Genomic DNA, 6,013 nt, shown 5'->3' with positions numbered 1-6,013 from the left:
TCATTTCATTTTATTTGTGTTAAAACTTTAAAAACTGCTGCATGGTGGCAGTGGTGCAAGGCTTTAATCCCAACACTTGGGAGGCAGAGGCAGGCAGGTTTCTCTGAGTTCGAGGCCAGCCAGGACTGCGCAGAGAAACTGCTTCTAAAAAAGCAAAACAGACGAAAAACCCAAAAACTTTTTTGGAGATGGGGCGGCCATAGCGGCTGTGCACAGGCTGCGACAGAGCGCGCACCTGGCTTTGAATGAGTGGAGCAGGGACTGAGCAGGCTGAGCACGAGCTCGAGGCAGACAGCAGCTCTGTGTGTGTGCACCTTGTGAGCTACGTGGCCCGCGGCAGCTGGTGGAGCCTGCACTGGGGGTGGTGGTGGGGGTGGCGGGGAGGCGGGGGGGGGGGGAGGCGGGGGGAGGCTGGGGGGGTGTGGGAGGCAGAGGGCAGGTTCTGGTTTTCACCATGACCATCACTCAGTTTCCGTTATTTAAAGTTTGTACCTGCCTAGCAACAGTGTTCTCGTTCCTAAAGAGATTAATATGCAGATCTGGCAGAGGAAGGAAATTGAGTGGAGACCAAATAATTTTGCCCACCACAGTTGATTATTCGTCTGTCCCTAAGCAGACAGATGTGGAGGAGTGGACTTCCTGGGATGAAGATGTACCCACAAGCGTAAAGATCTAAGGAGGGAGTGGGAATGTGGCAACACAGCAGAACTCTTTGGAACAACTGGAACCTGCCTATTTTAAGGACATGACACTAACTATATGGAAAACTCAGAAAATTGTCATTACGAAGAGAGAACCACTGACTTTTGGTGTCCCAGATGGTAGTACAGGTTTTTCCAGTAGATTCTCAGCTACAGGAGATATGCCTTTTATTCATCCATCTTCAGAAGTAGGTGACTTAGATACGTGGCAAGAAAATAGCAATGCATGGGAGAGGAAGAAGATGCAGCCTGGCAAGCAGAAGAAGTTCAGAGGCAGCAGAAAATTGCAGACAGAGAGAAGAGAGCAGCAGAACAACAAAGGAAGAAAATGGAGAACCAAGCGAAATCGGTATGAAGCTTTCCTAACACATGCTTCAGTGTGTCCTGTGCCAGTAGAAGTCTGGGCCCATAGCCTACACACAAGCATTCGTATGAACTGGACAGTATTTTCAGAATACAAACACTCTGCTTGATCTTAATGTGTTTAATGAGCTATCCAGGACACCAGGATTCTCCCATAACACCTTGAACTATTAGTAATCAAGACTCAAAACACAAAATTAATGAGACAATTATTTTCTTCAAAGTGTTCCAAATATAAGACAATTGTTTGCTGTAGAGAAGTTATTTCATGAGGAATATACCTGACGAGTACCTCTCAAGCTAGTTTTTCTAGCTGAATAAATGGGTGTAAATAATTTTATGGTGGAAAAGTACTCTGCTATCTATTATGCTTTTGCCAAGTGTATCAAGGGCGTCCACATCAAACCAGATACACTCAAACTAAAAGAAGAAAAAGTGGGGAAGCATCTCGAACACATGGGTACTGGAGGAAATTTCCTGAACAAAACACCAATGGCTCATGCTCTAAGACCAAGAATCGACAAATGGGATCTCATAAAACTACAAAGCTTCTGTAAGGCAAAGGACACTGTGGTTAGGACAAAACGGCAACCAACAGATTGGGAAAAGATCTTTACCAATCCTACAAGTGATAGAGGGCTTATATCCAAAATATACAAAGAACTCACGAAGTTAGACTGCAGGGAGACAAATAACCCTATTAAAAAGGGGGTTCAGATCTAAACAAAGAATTCACAGCTGAGGAAGGCCGAATGGCTGAGAAACACCTAAAGAAATGTTCAACATCTTTAGTCATAAGGGAAATGCAAATCAAAACAACCCTGAGATTTCACCTCACACCAGTGAGAATGGCTAAGATCAAAAACTCAGGTGACAACAAATGCTGGCCAGGATGTGGAGAAAGAGGAACATTCCTCCATTGTTGGTGGGATTGCAGACTGGTACAACCATTCTGGAAATCAGTCTGGAGGTTCCTCAGAAAATTGGACATTGAACTACCTGAGGATCCAGCTATACCTCTCTTGGGCATATACCCAAAAGATGCCCCAACATATAACAAAGACACATGCTCCACTATGTTCATAGCAGCCTTATTTATAATAGCCAGAAGCTGGAAAAAACCCAGATGCCCTTCAACAGAGGAATGGATACAGAAAATGTGGTACATCTACACAATGGAATAACACTCACCTATCAAAAACAATGACTTTATGAAATTCATAGGCAAATGGATGGAACTAGGAAATATCATCCTGAGTCAGGTAACCCAATCACAGAAAAACACTCATGGTATGCACTCATTGATAAGTGGATATTAGCCCAAAAGCTCGAATTACCCTAGATGCAATCCACAGACCACAGGGAGTGCAAGAAGAAGGATGACCAAAATGCGAATGCTTTCACTTCTTCTTAAAAGGGGAACAAAAATATCCATAGGAGGGAATATGCAGGCAAAGTTTAGAGCAGGGACTGAAGGAACGGCCATTCAGAGCCTGCCCCACATGTGGCCTATATACACATAACCACCAAAACTAGTTAAGATTGATGAAGCTAAGAAATGCATGCTGACAGGAACCAGAGAGGCACAGCCAGAACATGTCAAATACAGAGGTGAGTGCTAGCAGCAAACCATTGAACTGAGAATGGGGCCCCCATTGGAGGAATTAGAGGAAGGATCGAAAGAGCTGAAGGGGCTTGCAACCCCATAAGAAAAACAATGCCAAACAACCAGAACTTCCAAGGAGTAAATCACTACCCAACATGGACGGATCCTGGGCTCCAACTGCATATGTAGCAGTGAATAGCCTTGTTGGGGCACCAGTGGAAGGGGAAGCCCTTGGTCCTGTCATGGTTGGACCCCCAGTGCAGGGGAATATTGTGGGGGCTGGTAAGGGGGGTGGATGGGGGGCACACCCTTATGGGGGAGGAGGAGGGGATAGGGGGTTTATGGAGTTTTCCTTTAATTAAACTTTGCCAGAGCTTCTTTAAAAAAAATCAAATTTTCAGTTAGCTATGATTTGTGTCATTAATAACATTATAATAACAAAAGGGACATAATGTCCTTTGTAGAATAATGAAAGAGTAACATAAACTAAAATTCCTTGTCCTAGCTAATAAACATGTAATGATTTAATTAAAAAAAACTTAAAAACTTTAAAAACTAGGGGCTGGAGATATAGCTTAGTTAGTAGAGTGTACCGCATGAACAGGGCCCGTTTCCCAGCATGCCTGGAATCCTAGCACGCAGGAAGGTGGTGGGGGAAGGAGGATCAAAAGTTCAAAGTTATCCTTGGATCCATATTGTGTTTGAGGCTAGCCTGGGACACTCAAAGTACTATATTGAAATAACCTTAAAAACAGATTCTTCACTGAGTTATAGGGACCTTTTGTGTATATGTAAAACAACTTCAGTATAGAAAAAATATAAATACTGTGAAATTTAAATATAAATTATATCTGATGAAAACGTTTATGAATTGCAAAGTGTAAGTGTAAATTGTGAATACTTAGTATGAAAGATGAAAAATATTAATAATCTTCATACTTTCAGAGTATTTTACATATCTCCAATTAAATGTACAATATAGTATAATATTAAAAAGAATTTTACTTGCTTATCTTTAATTTTAGTGTGGATAGTAGAAATTTAACATGAACAAACATTGTTTACATTTTATTTTTACTAGACAGTAGTGCTATAAAATAATGCTTACATATAGTCTAGGTAAATAAATATTGCATGCTTTTACCTTTAGTGAGGTTAAGTGATGATTTTTGATAGTTTTGTCTACTTGTTATTAAAATATATAAAATATACCATATCAACTACTCAAGTGTTCACAGAATATATACATATATATTTGAGCATACACATGTGTACTTTACCTAAATGCTAGCTGACTGAGATCTGAGATGTAAGCTCATCTTATAAACCAATAGATACTGGATTTGCTACTGTTACCACCATTAGTGAAAATTTAAATGCCAAAATCAACCCTATCAGCAATGTGGAAAAGAGTGAAGAACAGCAATAAAGGAAACACTGAGTAGAAATTTAGGAAGCATATTAAAACTTGGGCAAGAATTTCTTAGTAACAGACAAGTTCGTAACTTGTCCTGTTGATATATTCAGATGTATCAAAGGTTCTAAGTGACATTTTTCCTAGCCTATGTACTTATTTATTTTAAAAAATTGTAAGATGTATCTTTTTTCATTTTATTTGCATGGGCGTTTTGCATTCATTTATATCTGGGCGTCACAATGAATGCAATACCCACAGAAGCCACAAGAGGGCATGAGATCTCCTGGACCTGGAGTTGCAGGTGGTTGTGAACATGCCAGGCATTAAACTGGGGTCCTCTGGAAGAGCAGCCAATGCTCTTTACTGCTGAACTATCTCTCCAGCTCAGTTTTTTTTCTTAAAATATACCTCATTTCTAAAATTATATCAAATAAAGTAATTTCTTTAAATAACTTTTTGTCTTAGTTTGGGTTTTACTGCTGTGAACAGACACCATGACCAAGGCAACTCTTATAAGGACAACATTTAATTGGGGCTGGCTTACAGGTTCAGAGGTCCAGTCCAGTATCATCAAGGTGGGAGCAGGGCAGCATCCAGGCAGACATGGTGCAGGAGGAGCAGTTCTGCATCTTTATCTGAAGGCTGCTAGCAGATACTGGCTTCCAGGCAGCTAAGGTGAGGGTCTTAAGCCCCCACACATAGTGACACACCCATTCCAACAAGGCCACACTTCCTAATAGTGCCACTCCCTGGGCTGAGCATATACAAGCCATCACACTTTCTCTTTGGGGATGATATTTCTGATTTTCAGAAAGTAAAGTAAATCAGGAAGTATGATTCTGAGAGAAATCTGGATGGTTGGTTAGCTCCTCCAGTGGTGATTTGCCTTTAAACCATATGTGTAGTAATATGTTATTTCACATATGCACACATCTTCCTGGACAATCTGATGTATGAAAGAGCAGAAATAAACATTTTCTCTGGTTAAAAATACTCTCCTTTTTGATTGAAATATAAAGATATGGTGGCAGTGGTCTTGGGCTGGGATGAGTGTACTGTGCAGGGCCATGGAGTGGTGTCACAGCCAGTAGAGTGGTAGCCTTCGAACTGACCATTGATGTGGCGGGATTTGCAAGACAGTATATTTCACAAGCCACGAAGTATATGAAATAAGGAAAACAAGTTTTTCCAAGTCTACCCAAATCTGCCCTCAGTGGCGAAAATTACAGAGCTGGTTTTGAACCCACAAGGACAAAACAGAATGCAGCATTAATACTTGGTGTGACCTCTACTTCCAATAAAGAGATGGTTAGATGTGACCATGGATGAATTATGTTCCTAAATCATCCAGTCAATGGAGGATCTTCTTATATAGCAGCCAGCATCATTGTAGTTAAAGACCCACTACAAGGTCAAGGTAAAACAAACAAAAAACCAAAATAAAAGAACCTGAAGTAAACATGTGACTCTTAAGTCCATTAGTACATTATGAGTGTGCATTTTTGTAATAAAAGGCCTTAGAGCCAGAGGATCCCGGTTCAATTCCTACTACCCACTTGGCAGTTCACAACCATCTGTCACTCTTGTCCAAGGGAATCCAGCACTCTCTTCTGGCCCCCGTGGGCACTAGGCACACATGTGATGCACAACCACACTTGCAGGCAAGCGCCCATACACATAAAACAAAAATACCTATGATTTATTTTGTATACAAATTAACTGTTAATAAAATAGTTAAGCAGTTCACAGAAAAATATGAGAGAAAGTTTGCTCAAAAATTTTCTGTGGCAATTTTAGAAATAAAGTATTTCCATTTTAGAACAAGTATCAAACAAAATCTGAAACTGGTTAATGCAATTAATGATTATGTTAATTATAACTAATGATTTATTCAAAAAACTCTAGTAAGCAATTTTACTGGGCATC

General features: G+C 40.4%; 1 pseudogene; it reads left to right on the top strand.

Annotated features, from left to right (window-relative positions):
• The first annotated feature begins 439 nt into the window (after positions 1–439).
• Ebag9-ps2 (estrogen receptor binding site associated, antigen, 9, pseudogene 2) lies at positions 440–1,056 on the top strand (annotated as a pseudogene).
• The last annotated feature ends 4,957 nt before the right edge of the window (positions 1,057–6,013 follow it).

The sequence above is a fragment of the Rattus norvegicus genome, chromosome X, assembly GCF_021556685.1.
Source record: "Rattus norvegicus strain SHRSP/BbbUtx chromosome X, alternate assembly SHRSP_T2T, whole genome shotgun sequence".
Classification (NCBI taxonomy): domain Eukaryota; kingdom Metazoa; phylum Chordata; class Mammalia; order Rodentia; family Muridae; genus Rattus; species Rattus norvegicus.
Note: the sequence above shows the minus strand (reverse complement) of the source record. Positions and strands in the feature narration are given on the sequence as shown.